Source organism: Podarcis vaucheri (assembly GCF_965113315.1).
Source record: "Podarcis vaucheri genome assembly, chromosome: 2".
Taxonomy (NCBI): domain Eukaryota; kingdom Metazoa; phylum Chordata; class Lepidosauria; order Squamata; family Lacertidae; genus Podarcis; species Podarcis vaucheri.
This window is the reverse complement of record NC_138760.1, coordinates 108883341-108902104: the sequence shown is the minus strand read 5'-3', so window position 1 is coordinate 108902104 and position 18764 is coordinate 108883341. Positions and strand designations below refer to the sequence as shown.

General features: G+C 43.1%; 1 protein-coding gene and 1 long non-coding RNA gene across 6 annotated transcripts in view; both read right to left on the bottom strand.

Moving 5' to 3' along the window:
- Positions 1–18764, bottom strand: part of FHIT (fragile histidine triad diadenosine triphosphatase) — a 1063956-nt gene that overhangs the window by 568589 nt on the left and 476603 nt on the right. The window lies entirely within an intron of this gene.
- LOC309525451 lies at positions 1908–11358 on the bottom strand. The gene is made up of 3 exons (XR_014216296.1): positions 11160–11358; positions 9471–11046; positions 1908–2234 (listed from the first exon to the last, which is right to left on the bottom strand). It is a non-coding gene; the product is annotated as an uncharacterized lncRNA (long non-coding RNA).

The window sequence follows — 18764 nt, the reverse complement described above, 5'->3', positions numbered from 1 at the left end:
CTTTCCAAAGCCTGAATTCTTCCTGTCGCTGCGGCACACACCTTAGTTAGATCCCATTTGGATGATTGTAATGGACTCTACATGGGGGCTGCCTTTGAAATGTGCTCAGATACATCAACTAGCTCAAAGAGCTGCAGCCATATTATTGAGGGGGTCTGGGTATAGGGAGCATACGACTCCCTTTTTACAACAGCTCCGCTGGCTACTGGTCTGTTTCCGGGCACAAATCAAAGTGCCGGTTATGACCTATAAAACCCCGCATGGTTTTAGGTCCACGCTCAAACCTGGTGTTGTGCTGTCTTTATTGAAATTATTGGTATGGTTTTAATAGATTTTATATCTGCATGCAGTTTTATTTTTTAAAATAATATTTATTAAGCTTTTCCAGACAGTAAAAATTACAAAATTATAAATAAGAAAATAAAAATACATAGCAATATTAAAAGAGAAAGAAAAAAATACAAAAATAGACAATAAAGAAGAGAATTAATAAAAAAGAGAAAAACAATCCATATTTTCATGTCATATCTTTCATTTACTTATTTCCTGACCTCCTCACACCCCCCTTTTCTGTATTCCAGTTCACATAGTTAGTTCAGCAAATCCTTACCCTCTATCATTTATCTTTACTTATTATCTTAACCTTTTATAACTGTATATTTCCAACCATTGTCAATCCACATTTACATATTCTTATTCGTCTTTTTACCAATACTGCTTATTTTCAGTCCAACATCACTTCAACATTCATTAATTTTACAGTATTTCTGCAGATAATCTTTAAATTTCTTCCAGTCTTCTTCCACCACCTCCTCTCCCTGATCTCGGATTCTGCCAGTCATTTCTGCCAATTCCATGTATTCCATCACCTTATATCTGCGTGTAGTTTTAATTCTATCCATGTTTGATTGTTTTTAATGGTGGAGTGGTTGTTGTTTTTTCTACAGCACGTTTTAGTGCTTCTTATTTTTATCTGTAAGCTGCCTTGATTTCTGTCAGGGGGGAAAGGCAGGGTATAAATAAATACGTATGCTCTCAGAAAGTGTTATAAGAATGTTCTCCATCAGTGCTGGCGTCAGCACCTGCCTTGCTTAGGCAGTAGCAGCTGCGGTCCCAATGCTGCAGAAGGGTCCTTAAAAAAATCTGTCCCTGTGCCTTGAAAACCATCAGGTGGCTGGATGTGGCCCCCACCTTAATTTCCTACAATGCACCCAATGTAGCATCACTCTGGGAAATTGGGAGGGGTTGAAATGAAGTTGCACAGGAAAGCTTAGAGCACAGCTACTACCTGGTAGGGCTCCTTCGAACTTGGAGCTGGCCCTGTTTTCCACCTCCGGCATATGGCTACCTTTGAGGTCGGATACACTGTTCCCAGCATCAGAGACATTTACATCCACACTGTGCCACATAATCCCATAAATACCCCTTGTCAGGAACTTAAAAACCACCAGCGGTATGCCGTGGTGCTATGCTTACTGTCAAAAAACGGTTATGTATATGAGGCTCAAGACTTGCAAAATATGTATTCATTAGCACTTTGGGCAGGTTCCTTATGTACTCCTGTTGTGAATGTCACCATCCTTCAATGATCACAAGAGTGATGGATGCATCAGGAAAATACAATGTTGGCTCAGATTTCAAAGCAGTTTGAGCTCCAATTGGCTTTCAGTTTCCCTAACCAGATTAGAGGAAGAAAGAGAGGCCGGTCACAGCAGATGCCCTGTCTCGGTTCATTACTCAACACCTGTTAAACTTGATTAACGGCCCCAGCTAATTATCTGTTAAGAGTATCTCATGCTGTGAAGGATCCCAGAGGTCTGAAAAGTTGACTTCATTTACATGTTTGTCTCCTTTCACAAGGTCTCTGTTAAACATCACCCAGGAAAACAAAGCAGAAATCTACGGAGCATTTTTCACAATTCCCATGGGGTTTATTCACAACTTCAGAACTATGTAACCACACATACACACATGTACGCCCCTCTAACATATGTATTTGTTGTTGTTGTTGTTCCTGTTGTTACTGAGGGAAGCTATTTTCTTCATTTCCTTTGTGCCCTAAGATTCCTGACAAGTTTACAGATGGAACAAGTTTTCATTTGTTTCTTCTTCTTCTTCTTCTTCTTCTTCTTCTTCTTCTTCTTCTTCTGTTGAGAAAGTTGAGCCTCATGTATAGCTATTCTGGGGCTCTTGAATCTGTTTGCCTACGTCTGCATGGGATTATCGTTTGAGATCTGGCAGTGAATGAAAGTAGTGGTTCAACAGCAGCTCATACCATCACAATATTTGTGGACGCTGAAGACATCTGAAGGTAGCCCTGTTTAGGGAAGCTTTTAATATTTGATGAATTATTGTATTTCAATAATTTGCTGGAAGCCGCCCAGAGTGGCTGGGGAAGCCCAGCAAGATGGTCAGGGTATAAATAAGTTGTTGTTGTTGCTATACAGCAACAGACTGGCTGCACAAAATCACATGACAATATTTTCAGGAGTTATTGCCCCCCATAGATTCCTCAGAGTCACGGCCCCAGAAGCTCCTTCACGTCAAACATTGCTGTGCAAGTTTGCAGCGTGAAAAGGGAACAAAAATACCTCTATGCGTCTTCAAACAGAATGCACTCTGACAGAGGACTCTCCAGAGAACACGAGCTACCACAATGCTGATGAAAAACCTGGAGCACAGTCCAATTGTAAGTGCTAAAAAAAGGAACATCAGTAGTTTAAACCAAAAGAAAACCAAAGGTGTCTGCTTTAAAGGGAGCAACAGATGTTCACTTAAATCAGGTGTGGGGAACCTGTGGCCCTCCAGATATTGCTGAACTACAACACTCCCGTCAGCCTCAGCAAGCATGACCGATGGCTAAGGATCATGGGAGTCGCAGTTCAGCAACTTCTGGAGGGACAAAAGTTTCCCATTCCTGCCGTAAATATTTTGACTTTTGGAAGAGGGGCGCATATATATATATATATATATATATATATATATATATATATATATTTGGCATTGTGTAAGCCTGGCACATCCTTAGTCAAAGACCCATCCTCTGGACTCTAGATCCAGGTCTAGAATAAGCAGTTGTCTCCAAATGCTCCTCTTAGTTTCATAAGGCTTGCCAAACTGTTCATCAGTTTTGCAAATAAGATTTTCTAAAGGCAGGGAAAAGAATCATAGAATCATAGAATCATAGAGTTGGAAGAGACCACAAGGGCCATCGAGTCCAACCCCCTGCCAAGCAGGAAACACCATCAGAGCACTCCTGACATATGGTTGTCAAGCCTCTGCTTAAAGACCTCCAAAGTAGGAGACTCCACCACACTCCTTGGCAGCAAATCCCACTGTCAAACAGCTCTTACTGTCAGGAAGTTCTTCCTAATGTTTAGGTGGAATCTTCTTTCTTGTAGTTTGGATCCATTGCTCCGTGTCCGCTTCTCCGGAGCAGCAGAAAACAACCTTTCTCCCTCCTCTATGTGACATCCTTTTATATATTTGAACATGGCTATCATATCACCCCTTAACCTCCTCTTCTCCAGGCTAAACATGCCCAGCTCCCTTAGCCGTTCCTCATAAGGCATCGTTTCCAGGCCTTTGACCATTTTGGTTGCCCTCCTCTGGACACGTTCCAGTTTGTCAGTGTCCTTCTTGAATTGTGGTGCCCAGAACTGGACACAGTACTCCAGGTGTGGTCTGACCAGAGCAGAATACAGTGGCACTATTACTTCCCTTGATCTAGATGCTATACTCCTATTGATGCAGCCCAGAATTGCATTGGCTTTTTTAGCTGCCGATGCAATTCTGGGCTGCATCAATAGGAGTATAGCATCTAGATCAAGGGAAGATCAAGAAGAAGAAGAAGAGTTTGGATTTGATATCCCACTTTATCACTCCCCTTCAGGAGTCTCAAAGCAGCTCACATTCTCCTTTCCCTTCCTCCCCCACAACAAACACTCTGTGAGGTGAGTGGGGCTGAGAGACTTCAAAGAAGTGTGACTGGCCCAAGGTCACCCAGCAGCTGCATGTGGAGGAGCAGAGACACGAACCTGGTTCACCAGATTACGAGACTACCCCTCTTAACCACTACACCACACTGGCTCTCAGTGTGGTGTACTGGCTATCAGAACGCAAGAGTACTTCTAATGGAACAGAACAATTATCTGCAATGGGCTGTTAACAACTGGGGTGTCGTCTCAGAAGAAACCTCCTGGAGGAGGAAGTACTGTGAAACATAGTCAAAGTACATTCCTCTCCCCGTTATCTGGTTTATTTTCAAACCGAAGAAGTAACAAAGACACAGTTCTGTTCTCAATGCAGAACAGACTGTTAAATTGAAGACCAGAGCTACCCACCTCCCCATATCTAGCTGGATGGCTTTGAAATTGAAGAAATCCATGGAGGATAAAGCTATATCAATGGTGTGGTGTTTGCCCGTTCGTTGGAAAATGTCTGTACAGGGGGAGAGAAAGAGTTAATAGGTAGACCAATAGAAAAGCCAGAGGCGGAGCCTACTTGTTTATAGAAGGCCTTAACTCGAGATTTAGTTAGTTAGTTGGTTGGTTGGGAAAAGGCAGTTGGGAAAGCAGTTGGCAGACGATGGGAATAGAGAGACAGTACAGCAGGTTCTTGTGTGAGGGGAGGTAGAAGAGTTAGAGACAGAATAAAATAAGACTAAGAGGGTAAAAAGGGTAACAGCGTTTCGAATGCATTTAAAGTTTATTTGTGTTTGCAATAAACTACAATCTTCATTGTTAACTTAAGAACCTGACTGAGACTAAGTGATTTACCGGAGAGGACCTGGTTGGTGGCAGCGGATTAGTGGTGTACAGGTCAATAGTCCATGCGACAACCAGGGGCTCCTTACAAATGCCACAAATGGCTACTAGCCATAATGGCTATGCTCTGCCTCCACTGTCAGAGGCAGTCATGTTTCTGACTGCACAGGAGAAGAGAGTGCTCTCATGCTCGGGTCCTGCTTGTGAGTTTTCCACAGGGTGGCCCCTGTGACAACAAGATGCTGGACTCCAATCCAGCAGGCTCCTCTTATGCACTTAGTTTGCCTTCATCTCTGCCTTTTCTCTTCCAGCTGAGAGATCAAATTCAGTACACTTGAGGGGAGGGAGGGAGGAAAGAAACCCCGCTCAGTGTACTTGATACTGAGGCTATTACATAAATTAGAGGGCAAGAATGTTCCCTGGAGGACTCAGTTCTCAGACCTTCAGGGAAAGCGGTAGGGAAGTGGGAGGGGATGAGGGAAGGAGTAGGTCTCACCTCTGCAATCTACTCAGACCTCTGCCTTCTTGTTGAAACAAGTTTGCATTTGAACTTGGGTCTCTTTCGCGGCAGGCTATTGCTTTTTAATGCACAGTTTTTCAGCGTTGTTTGATGTCTCTTAGTATCCACTACCTTATTTACTCCTGAGCCTGAAGCTAAACTCCTCAAGTAAGACACATCTAAGGAATTTTGAGATACGGGGGCAGGGGGAATTCAATATTCAGCAACATTACTTGGAGGCAAGAGAGGGAGGACTCATGTACACTACTTGGTTTGCTCCTGGATTTTGCTTATACCAAAATGTCTGGGAAATTTTGAGGGGGGAGAAGCACTCCAAGAGTTTCAATAGGACCAGTGAATTTTTTGGGGGAGGTACCACACATTCCCATAAATTTCTCCACCATGTAGGGTCAAACCAGACATAATACTAATCACACCATTAGCCCTTGCTCATTAAATAATAACATATTTTTTAAAATAAATGGCAGTGGGAGAGGGAAGAGAGCGTGGGGAGTCAATCACAATTATGGTGGAGAATCTTATGACAGTCACATTCCTTTGGCCACAATCTGTCTAGAGGAGTAGATCTGTGATGGGCAGGACTCCACTCTTTCTTTCCCAATATTGTTATCATTCCACACTCTCCCACTCACTCATACTCCATCCACACACACTCGCACACAAATTTGCATACACTCAGGCACCCCAATCATTCATCACCCATCCATCCATTCGTTTTTCAAACACACACACCAGTCACCCACTCATACATACAAGCTTGCACCCTATTCATCTATTCGTTCTCTGTTTCACACATGCATCCTCTCACACACACCATCCATCCATCCACACACAAAAGCCCCTTTTGCCTCTTGGCTTTTGGAGACCAAAAGACGGGCTCTGAGTGGTCTACTGCCGCTACCACTGCAAAGTAAAGAGACCAGTGGATCCCCATCCCACAGTCACGAAGCATTTAGCCTCCTTCCTTTGTTTGGAAACCTTTCTCCCTCCATCAGTTAGAAACCAGGTGGCTCCCAAAAGTCCTAACTGTAGCCTTCTCGACCATATTTGCAGTGGAAGTGGGTTAAGAGAGCAAGCATACATACAAAAACTAGGCCCCCTTTTCTGCCACCTTGTTTTTCTTTTGATAATGCAGAAGCACCTTCTAAGGACTGGATTAGAGGGTTTTTTGCTTGTGGTACCACATTTGATTATCACACGGGGGGGGGGGGATTCTTCTAGAATGACTATCCAGAACTGGTACTCCAAACTTTGAGACATGGCAATAATGGAGAGACAAATGTGTAACCTTAAGGCACTGAAAAGACAAAGAAACCCAAAGGCAAGAGATTTGGTTTTCAACCTCTTGGAGTGATTCCCCCACCCATTTTGTTAATTGGGGAGATGGTGAGAAACAAGTCCCAGTCAGGTATGTACATAGAGATGGGACTCATAAGCGGTTCATTCAGATTTGTAACAGCTTTGCAACAGATTTGGAAGATACAGTTAGAGAAACTACAGGATAAAAGCTGAAGTGCATGAGAGGAGGGCTGAGCAAGTGAAGGTTGGAATTATTATTATTATTATTATTATTATTATTATTATTATTATTATTTATTTTTTTAATAAAAATTTTATTGGCTTTACAAAGTTTTTTTTAAAACAAACAAACACATAAAAAGACATACAAACACGTATAGTTTCATAACAATTTTTTCATAAACCTCTCTTCTCGGACTCCCCCATACCTCCCCTTTCTGCATCCCAATGTCCATAGTTTTTTAACAACTTCTAAATATTTCTTTCCAACCTCTGTCATCTTAATCTTTTCTTTAATCTAATCTTATATCACTGTAACCCTTTCTTTCTGAAAACCTCAACATTCTAGCATTCATCAAGTTTATAGTGGTCCTTAAGATAAATTTTAAATTTCTTCCATTCCTCTTCCCTGCCCTCCCCAGCCAAGGCCGAGCTCAGGGCGGCTAAAAAGCAATAATAAAAACAAGTTGAATGAATACAACTTAAAAACAAGATTAAAATACAACAATTAAAATAATGAAACATTAAAAAATTAAAATGCAGCCTCATCACAGGAGGAGAAAGGGAAAAGGAAAAAGAAAGAGGGGGAGGGAATCAAATTGGCTCCAAGCCAAAGGGCAGGCGGAACAACTCTGTCTTACAGGCACTGCGGAAAGAAATCAGATCCCGAAGGGCCCTGGTCTCATGAGACAGAGCGTTCCACCAGGCCGGAGCCAGTGTTGAAAAGGCCCTGGCTCTGGTTGAAGCTAATCTAACTTCCTTAGGGCCTGGAACCACTAGGGTGTTGCTATTTATGGACCTTGAGGCTCTCCGTGGGGCATACCGGGAGAGGCGGTCCCGTAGGTACGAGGGTCCTAGGCCGCGAAGGGCTTTAAAGGTCAAAACCAGCACCTTAAATCTGACCCTGTACTCCACCGGGAGCCAGTGCAGCTGGAAAAGCACTGGGTGAATATGCTCCCATGGCAGAGACCCCATGAGGAGCCTCACTGCAGCATTCTGCACCCGCTGGAGCTTCTGGGACAGCTTCAAGGGCAGCCCCACGTAGAGCGAATTACTGTAGTCAAGCCTGGAGGTGACCGTTGCATGGATCACTGTGGCCAGGTCGGGAATGTGAAGGTTGTGTTTGTAAGAGAACCTTGAGAAAAGCTGGAGCTATTGCTATAACTATGGGGGAAGCAGTAGGGAAGGAAAGGTAAGGAAAAGTCTGTGCCTTGTGATTAAACTAGTAACAGCTGGTAAAAGGAGGCATTGCCATATGTGGATATAACTACCCTTTTGCTTCCTCTTTGCTTGAAAAGTGTCAAAATACTGCTGTTTGAAAGACTTGGGTGTGGGTCACTCCCTCACTTGGGGTCTTGGGTCTCACCGCACTGCAATGCTTTTGAAAAATATGTCCTGTCTGGCTGACAATTCTTGTTTGGGTTCTGTTGGCCATTCCAGGCCCTGATATTTCTCTGACAATTTGGTGTCAGAAGTGGTGAGAAGCTACTTTTTAAGGATAGTCCTGAAGATGGCCTAAATGTCAGAGAAACTAGAACTACTCTTCCGCACTCAGGATTTGATGTTATCAACCATTGTGATACATGGATATTCCATTTAGATGTGTGTATGCTGGATATGTTATTTTGGGAGTATTGCTTGTTTCTTACGATAAAAGTTCTTCTTTAAAAAAAACAAAACTAATTCAAAAGGTTTCCAAAAAAACAACCCGCAATACACAGAGTCAAAGAGGAAGCCACAATGAGACAAAAGAGGGGGTGAGTTGAGCAGCACAAGCACTAGAAAGGGACCCGTGGCTGAGGAAAAGTGGGCAGCACTGACCCCAGGGAAGCCAGATGCAGCCTGGCTGGTGTGCCTCCACTTGTTGGATGACAACTTTCATCAAGCCTGAGCATTAGCCATGCTGGTTGGGCTGATCTCCAACAATATTTGAAAGGTTGTGGGTTCCCCACCCCTGGCTGAAACCATGGTCCCTATCTGGATGCCTCCTCCATCACTGTTGCTTCCTGTTTTATTTTTTCCATTGTGTGCTTTAAAAAAAAATGCATTGGAATTTGTACATTGCCTAGGGAGGATTTGTATCAAGAAAGGCAGGATAGAAATATAGTTGTTGTTGTTGTTGCCATTGTTGTCATTACCACCACCACACCTCTAGTCTCTAAACTCCAATGTAATTAAAAAAAAAACATGGCTACCAAACTGCAAATAAACCAACTACAGTGGTACCTCAGGATGCGAACGGGATCCATTCTGGAGCCCCGTTCGCATCCCGAACAGAACGTAAGACGCGACAGCGCGTCTGCGCGTGAGCGGGTCGCGTTTTGCCGCTTCCACGCATGCGCGTGACGTCATATTGACCGTCTGCGCATGCGCGAGCGGCGAAACCTGGAAGTAACGCACTCTGTTACTTCCAGGTCGCCACAAAGCACAACCCGAAAACACTCAACCTAAAGCGTATTTATCCCAAGGTATGACTGTATGCTGCTTTAATGGTTATTTGCTTATCAACCCTAAATCAATGCTTTGAACGGAAGGATCTACCATGGAATTTCCATTATTCAAACTCCAACCGGCAGACTTTCATCCATTGGCCATTTTCGCCCCATATGTTTCATCTCTGTCACTGTACGGAATCCTCTCTTTTGTTTATCCAAACTTCCAATTACCTGAATATTTTAGAGCTTTCCTGTTTGGAATTGCAAGGTCACATCCAATTTTATCTTCTCAAATAAGTCTTCCTTGTTCCCTCTTAACCTGAACTAATGGTACCCTATGGACATTGCGCTGTGGAATAAATGCAGCTCTTGGTTCAGAGTGGCAACTTGAGGGGGAGAAAAACAACTTATTGCTGTAATTGAGCTTCAAGTAATTCCAATACAAACAAATTTTCAGTGTGGTTTTGGGTTTTGTCTGCTGGAAGATTAGCTGCTTATCTATCCCAGCACGATAGATAACAGCTCCTCTCCCTATTGTAGGCTAAGCATCCAGTACCATAGGGCAGGAAACCACCAAGAGACACCATTTACAAAACAAAGATAAACCATCACGGTTGCATTTATTTGTTTTTTTGCCCACAGTCAATCCTGATCTACCTATCTGTGCTGAAAGTGAACACGTGTTTCTCTACTCCAGCAGAGGAAGATTTCAGGGTGTGGACAAGGCATCAGGGTAGGGGATTTCTGAGGTATGTGTGACAAAGGTGGGAAAGGTTAACCCCTTCCCACCCACAATGTGGCCATAGGAAGACAGGGGAATTCCCTGCCGGGTCTTTTTAAGAGGTACAACTAGTACTAGCATGCTGTTTAATACCCTATACTTATGTAGTATATCCCTGAAACTCTGGACTCACGTCTAAAATACGTTTAATTTATCTTAACTAAGGATGGGGGAGAAATTTGATTCTGTTTGCATTTAAAAGCAAACTTACCCAATTTGCACTGTTCAAAACAGTACATGAACTGGAACACAGCTGTACTTTGACATCTGCAATTTTCTGAATTTTTCAGTGCCTTTCCCCAGTCAAGTAATGCATACAAAATTGCATGCACCAGGGTAAAAGGCATTAAAATGCATATATTCATGAAAATAACACACAAAAATGAACTGAGGAAATTGCTTAGCAAAAAAGTGTACATTAAGCAAAATTGCACAAAGAATGTGCGTATTAGGAGAAATTTGCACAAAATGCTGGTGATTTTTCATAGAAGAGATCCAAGGTGACACTGGGCAAATGTGATGTCACAAACGAACTCTTAACTCTTAAAGCTGGAATTTTGCTAATAGTTTGAAAGAGAATGGCATGACACTAATATGAGGACAAGCTACTGGGGTGGGTAGAGGAAGCATTATCCTTCATATGAAATATTTTTTTCCAAACTAAAAACTCTTCTTCACCACAGTGCCATAAATTATACAAAGTTCGTCCTATTTTCCATCATGTTAATGTCTGTTACTGGAGAACTATCAGAGGTAGAAAACGCTGAAAGAATTAAAGTCTCTAGAAGCTGCCAGACCTAACAGAGAGCAGTAAAAGAACTGCATTACTTTAAAAGTTGGGATCGGAATTTGTTTCCCCATTAGGTCAGCAAGTCTCCGCATACTGCACATATGCTGTAAATTTTATGAAGTGTATTAACTAAGTTTATTAATATTTGAAAATTACTCACAAAATCAATTGCAGAAATAGAGCTGAAATATTCACTACCATGTTCCAGCCCTAGCAGAACTTCAAACTGTCTTCTGCTGCATAAATAAAAGAGGCAAAACATACAGAGTTTTCATTTCAAAGCATTGCCAGCCTTTACAGAATCCCATAATAGTATTTCCTCCCCCCTCTCCCTGTCTCTTGGAATTACCATATGGTTTAATGTGCTTTAAGATTTTTTGACTGATGGTCCTTTAGCAAATTTCTGTGCTTTTGCTGAGGGGCAATTAATTGTGATTTGCATGATTTCATCAGCAATCTAAAAGCTACAAAGGCAGAGTCAAGCAATGATACAAATACGAGCGTAATTCCTTCCCGGTTGGCTAAAACTATTCTGTTTTCAGGTGGACAAGACACAAATGCGGACATGGAGTGGGAATCTCCCAGAAACTGCAAGATAAAATGAAGGAACAAAAAGAGGAGCGAGCAACCTAACAACCAAGTGAGGCAAAAGCTGTATTTTGTCCAGCCTCCTCTTTCCAAGCCTCTGGGAACATCACAAACTGTTGCATGAAAGAAAAGGCAAGCAGGAAAAAGGACTGCACAAGAAGGAATTGTTTTAAAATACTGGGAAATGCAGTAAAGTTCAGTACAGTGGTACCTCGGGTTAAGTACTTAATTCGTTCTGGAGGCCATACTTAACCTGAAACTGTTCTTAACCTGAAGCACCACTTTAGCTAATGGGGCCTCCTGCTGCCGCTGTGCCACCGGAGCACGATTTCTGTTCTCATCCTGAAGCAAAGTTCTTAAGCTGAAGCACTATTTCTGGGCTAGCGGAGTCTGTAACCTGAAGCATATGTAACCTGAAGCGTATGTAACCCGAGGTACCACTGTATCTGGAGGAACCTCATGGCAGCAATTTCAGACAAGCAACATGATAAGCTGTAATGTGGAAGCGTTAAGGATTGCCCTCACTTTGAAATGACCCTAACTTGAATGGGCTGTGTGGCATTGTGATGTCATCATGTTCACTGAAGAATCCTTGATTGGCTCAGAGTGATGGCAATATAGTTCAGGAAGCAGTTTGCTTTGCTTGTTCTCACTGATGTCATTATGTAACCAAACCCAAACAGCTATGTGGACAGGTCCGTTTCCAAGATGAAGAAGACCAAAGATGAAGGGCCATAAAGCTGTAGTGGACTGGGGAATGGATGGTCAGCAAGCAGACAGCAAACACACTTTACATACATGTTGTAGTTCCAGTGGGTATTCCACTCCCCACGAAGCTAAAATTTCCACTAGGTAAGAGAGGGAAAGGAATGAGATTACTCTATATCTTAGATTAAAATCTGAGCCAGAGTTTCATTCATTGGCTCAGAGATAAAGTAAATGTCTCTGAAACCTCTCTAATCCAGAGATCAACTTTGTTTTCCACTAGAAATAAATTTTTCAACAGCAATCTTGTGACTGAAAGGTCAGAGTCCACTTTCAGATTTTAGATTTAATATTGTGAGAGTGTAGAATTCTTCTTTAGATATTAAACTCATGGACTCTAGTCTGTTGAAACACATGCCATAATAAAATGTGCTGGTCTTTACAGTGCTATAAGACTCTTGTTGAAAAAGCAGGCATGATCTCTGGCCAAGTATCGGGATCCGCCAGGGAGGCTGGTGAGGCTGGTGAATATAAATGTAGATCTAGTGCTGCTAGGTTGCCTGCCTCAGTAAGATGCTTACTTTAATTTCCTGATTTTTTCCCCCAAACCAAGCCAATCTGCTTTATTGCATCTTCAGTCAGTTCAATTAACAAATAAACAAAACATTATGCTTCTGACACTGCATCAAGTGTGTATTGTGGCTGCACACTTCATTAATTGGAAACCGACATATGGCAATTTTTAGGTCACTGTTGCACCACTGAAAACAGACACATCCATCAATGCCAACATCTCTCATGTGCTGAGCAGCACCCACTGCTTTTAGCAAAAGGGTTAACATTATTATAAAAGGAAGATAAAATGGAATACTGTACTGACACGTTTCTAATGAAAAGGGCTACATTTTAGGAGCGCATCGCTGACAATCCTCAGTGTTAACTGAATGAGCAGAGGGAAGCTCTTGTCTTGTTTTGTTCTGTTTTTAAATCATCCTTATTCCACTTTTTGAACCTCAGGTGGAACCCCTCAAGGAGGCTTGCAATCGCAAGTTAAAAGTATAATACAATCATAATAAATGAAATAAATAAAACAAAGCCGTGTAAATTATAGGTAGAAACTTGAGAAATCAATTCAAGAATGTGTGTGTGTGTGTGTGTGTGTGTGTGTGTGTGTGTGTCAGCCACCCTGCATTGATTACTCCCCCGCCTTATGTGATCATAACAGAGCATAAAATGTTGTTGTTGTTACTGATACTGTTATTTCATTTATGAATTGCTTCTGAGGAAGCATCTTACAGCAATTTCACAATACAAAAAACTACGGTATCCCTCTGGCCTTATTTTGCGCTAACAAGGGTGAACTTTGATTATGGGAAACAAAGAGGAACGGTGCTTTGCACACAAAATGAGCCCTGTGCACAAAATTGTCTGGCCTAACAACACAGGTAGAAACTTGCACGTGTCACTAAATCTTCTCTCTGTGGGATTCAAGAAGGTGCTTTCCTTCACAAGTCTGTACACCCGAACACCTCTCCTCTTCAACAACTGGGGGTGTCAGGGCAGGTCACGACACACAGCCAAGCAAGGGAAGAGGAAGCTTCAGTCTGTGATGGAGAGCTGGCGCAACTGTCTTCCCAAGCCCCACCCTCTCTCTTCCCCAATCAGCTGACCACCCAGCCCTCCTTACTTGTAAGCAGACTTTCTTGTGCAAAGTTACTGCCTGCAAAGTTACTGAACCAGATGAACCAATAGCCTAACTCAATACAAGGCAGATCTTATGTTTCTATGTTTGGAGGTGGCAGCAGTAGAACTCAGCAGCTGTCATTCTTTACCTCAAAAGCCCTCTTGAAAGACCCTGTGTCTTAGGACGGGCATTGATGGGAGGGCTTTGCCCCAGAGTTTATGACTCATGGTTTGTCTGGGAGAAGAAAACCATGAACCGGGGTTCAAAAGATACTCTTATGTCAAATGATGGCTTAGCTCAGCGATGTGCCAGAACAACCAGGGAGGAGCAAAGTGGCCATGATCCCAGAGCCCGTGTGCTACTGTGTTCACACCAAACTATGGTTTGGCTTAGCATGATGTGCAGACCAGGCCCTTGTCTGTTGTTTTAAGTTTTAGTCTATAATATAACTACGACTTTCAAACCCAGTGGTTAGAATCATAGCTGCCACCTCTGGGGGGGGGGCTGGGTGCCTCAGGACCCACAAAATTTCCACTGTGGGTGCCTAAGCATGTCTACGGCCGTAGCAGGCCCCAATAGAAGCCCTGAAGTGGAGGCAGAGGCCCTAGCCCAGTTGCTGCTGCCTCAGCGCCAGAAAGCCAACGGAGGCAAGGCAGCGGGTGCTGGTGGCAGGCAGAGACCAAGCAGTGTGTGTGTGCGCATGCACATGCGCATGATATAGCATCATGACGTCACTTTGTGTGTGCGCCGCTGGGCTCCCGCATTTGGGGGCCCAAGTTGGCGCCACTGGTTAGACTGAAAACCTCCTTTCTCGGGATAGCACAAAGCTAAGGGCTTTGCGACAGACCACCTTTTTACGCGGACTTTGATTTGTGTAGAAAATTCTCTCTTTCCCTGCTCCCCTTTATCTTTTTGCAAGTGAGCCGGGTAGCTGGAAAGAGTTGGAAGGGCTGCCTTCCTGTTTGTTCCCTGCTCTGGCACCTTTCCGTTCTGTGCTCCCCGAGTAGCACCATTCTAAAGGCTAATAGCCCTGGAGGAGGCCAGGGAAGCCTAGAAGAAAAGGCCAACCATGGCGCAGTTAAAAAGGTCAAAAGTTGCTCCCTGAAGGGAGAGAAGGGGACGTGAGTGAGGGGTGAGAGAAAGACAGCTGCAAAGGCTAAGAGCTGTACACCAAAGGGCGAGATGCTTGTCTTTTGTTGCTCAAACTGTTCGCCTCAGGGAGGGGTTCGGCCTTTTTGTTGTGGTTCTCCTCCTTGCTGCAATTACCCTGCAAATCCCTGGCTCTGGCAAGAAAATAGGAAGCGAATCTTGAAATTAATCATAATAATAGCAATGGCAATAACTCTTTGGAACTATTTATTTACTTTTAAGGAAGGCCAAGGCACAACAGTAGCACAGCCGTACCTTTGTGGATGTAAAAGTAGAAGTGGGTGTGTTCATGAATGTGCATGGTAACTGCTTCTCGGTTTCTTTTGTACCAACAGCAGATGCACACAAAATAACAAGGCCTGCAATTTTAAGCAGACCCTTGAAATGTCCCTATTTTCCAGGGACATTCCCGGATTTGGAGAAGCCGGTCTGGTTTCTGATTTTATCCCAGAATGTCCCGCTTTCCCCTATTTCCATTGGAGAAATTTCAGAGGGAATGGAATAAGACATCTCTATTTTCATCGGAGAAATGTTGGGGGGTATGTTTTAAGCTAGGCACTGAATTTCTGTGTGCCATCCAGCACCCTCTGGTTCACAACTACTTATCTTTGTTGCCTCCAGCAGTAAAGAGCCAAGTGCTTCCTTTTGTTTAATCTAAAGTGAGCTACTTCTTTAGCATCAAAGGTGGCCTCTGTGTTGACCTTACCTGGGCACCAGGATAAGATATTTCTGCTTTTGTAAAAGCTCCGTCCAGGCCGGCTGCTCACGCTGCTCTGAATCAACACCTTAGAAGTAACCCCAGGAGCCAGCTGATTTAACACAGTGGGTGAAAGGCAGTTTTCCACAAGCCAGTGGGAGCAGGCAGATGGACTAAGAGCGCCACACAGAATATGAAATGTTATTTGAAAAGTGATTGGCAATGGAGAAAGGTAGTCGGCTGCTATTTACTCAGTAGCTACCTGCCAAAAAGAAAAGAAAAAAGGGGGGTTTCTGAACTTAATATGCCAGTATCCTCCTTTGAGAAACCAATGTCGTTTTCAATGTACAAAATTTATAAATGACACTGCAGTCCTGAGTATCCCATTGGTAGAGATGCCCTTGACTCGGGAGCACATCAAACAAAAGGAAATTCCCTGCACAGAAGTAATATAAATAGGAAATCTGAATGATGTGTAGTTTGTGATATTCAAGCAAAGTATGTGCATCTGTTTAACAAGTGAGAGCTGGACCATAAAGAAGGCTGATCACCGAAGAATTGATGCTTTTGAATTATGGTGCTGGAGGAGACCATGGACTGCAAGAAGATCAAACCTCTCCATTCTTAAGGAAATCAGCCATGAGTGTTCACTGGAAGGACAGATTGTGAAGCTGAGGCTCCAATACTTTGGCCACCTCATTAGAAGAGAAGATTCCCTAGAAAAGACCCTGATGTTGGGAAAGATTGAGGGCACAAAGGGGACAACAGAGGACGAGATGGTTGGACCGTGTTTTTGAAGCTACCAACATGAGTTTGACCAAGCTGCGGAAGGCAATGGAAGACAGGAGTGCCTGGCATGCTCTGGTCCATGGGGTCACAAAGAGTCGGACACGACTAATTGACTAAACAATAACAAGGAATGGGGACAGAGGAGAAAATTGCTTCAGTTTGCATTTAAAGATGGACCTATCTAATTTACACTTCCTGGGGGGGGGGGGGACAGCTGGAATAGATGGAACACTACCATCCTTTGAAATTTGCACGTCTCTGAATTTTGCAATGCAGTTCTCCAGGGGAAGGTGTGTGTATTTCAAAATAAATAAATAAATATAAATGGCTGTTTCTGAATCTCTAAGGTCTATTGAAGACTTTTTAAAACTTCAATGAACATTTTATTCTGATTATATAATTTTTACAAATTTCTACTTTCTTCGTACAGACATCTCTCTACTTATGCAGGGGTTACATTCCCAGGTACCACACATATATGTAAAATTGCATATAGTGGCCATTGAATTAGGCCTTGTTAGCTGGTTGAGTCAGAAGCCTGCACATAGGCTGTAACTGCTGAGATGGAAACACAGAATATGTTAGGGCTGCCATGTTTCAAAAGTAAAAAACCAGGACACACTGAAAATTGTTTGACTTGCCTAAGATCCAGGACAAAGCACTGCCTTTCAGAAATTTCCCCGGGGTGTGAATTCTGCCTTTGAAATCCCGGTAATGTCCAGGAAAATCCAGGCATATGGGACCCCTAGAATATGTATACTGCCCTCACTGTAGTAGACAATCGGTAGGCCAATTTGGATTAGGCGTCTTCGGCAAAGATTGAGATGTGAACTTGTACACACACACACACACTTGAAAATTGGAACTGGATAATTCTCAGCACAATTCTACATCACTGCAGGCCGTGCAAGAAAGATGGTCCTGCTCCTGCTGAAGAAGCTGGGAAACAATTGTAATCATGAGAAGAAAGCTGAAATTCGGTGAAATTGAAAAGGCGGCGCTGCAGAAGATGACATAAACCTGGAACGAAAAAGGACAGGCAAGCAGGATGGAGAACTACAAATGGAAATGGGGAAATCGTGGTCATAAGCCACAATAAAAATGAGCTGTTAGCCATCAACAATGCTCAGCTGCAGTGTAGATCCCTAGTTCAGATGGCATTTTCTTATTCGTAGATGGCCTATGCTGTTTGTTTGCTTTAATTTGTATCACTTTTTTAAAAAATGTCCCTGTTCATTTTTACAACATAGCAGGTTTCCGACGGCAGTTTATCTGACACAGACTGCAGAAAGGTAATCAAGTTGAGAAATACAAAATGCTCCTTTTCTTTTGCCCGCAGGCTTCCAGAGGGACATGAAAAAAGCAATTTCTGTGTGCATATCCTAAATGTAATGTCTAGTCTTAATCAATGTTACTTCTGCAGGAGAGAGGGGGAAAGGGATAATGAGAAGCATCACTACTTATCACTCTGACCACAGCGCAAAGCAAGTTCTTGTGCAGGCAAGCAGAATTGCAGATCCAACTTAATTTCATCTGAACAAAGTTTTAAAGGTTCCAGGAGATGCGGCGGAAGAATATGCAAGAGCTGGGGGGGGGGGGAGAGAGCGCGTCCCTTTTAAGTGCCTCTCCTCCTCTCTCTATCAATCAAGCTGACCCCTCCTCCTCAAACCCCATTTACCAGCATTTCCTGGGAGGCAGTACGCAGCCTTCCCTTTTGTTGTTGTCAGTTAAACCTGCCCCTCTATTATCCCTTGCCTTTTCCCTCACCAGTTTGCAGGCTCTGTAGTGGCAGATCTGCATAAATGAAAATATTTGCTGCTGCTTAATCATTTATAATAATAATAATAATAATTTATTATTTATAAATTTATTATTTATAAACGGCCTCGGTCCAGTATACCTGAAGGAGCGTCTCCACCTCCATCGTTCTGCCCGGATGCTGAGGTCCAGCTCCGAGGGCCATCTGCCGGTTCCCTCACTACGAGAAGCCAAGTTACAGGGAACCAGGCAGAGGGCCTTCTCGGTAGTGGCACCCACCCTGTGGAATGCACTCCCATCAGATGTCAAAGAGAAAAATAACTACCAAACTTTTAGAAGACATCTGAAGGTAGCCCTATTTAGGGAAGCTTTTAATGTTTAATAGGTTATTGTATTTCGGTGTTTTGTTGGGGGCCGCCCAGAGTGGCTGGGGAGGCCCAGCCAGATGGGCGGGGTATAAATAATAAATTATTATTATTATTATTAATTGCTAAACTCTGTATTTGGGGGACAATAAATATTAAAAAGGTCGAATAGAAATACAGTGCCATTCTAATCATATTAGTCTAAAGCATGAGGGAGGG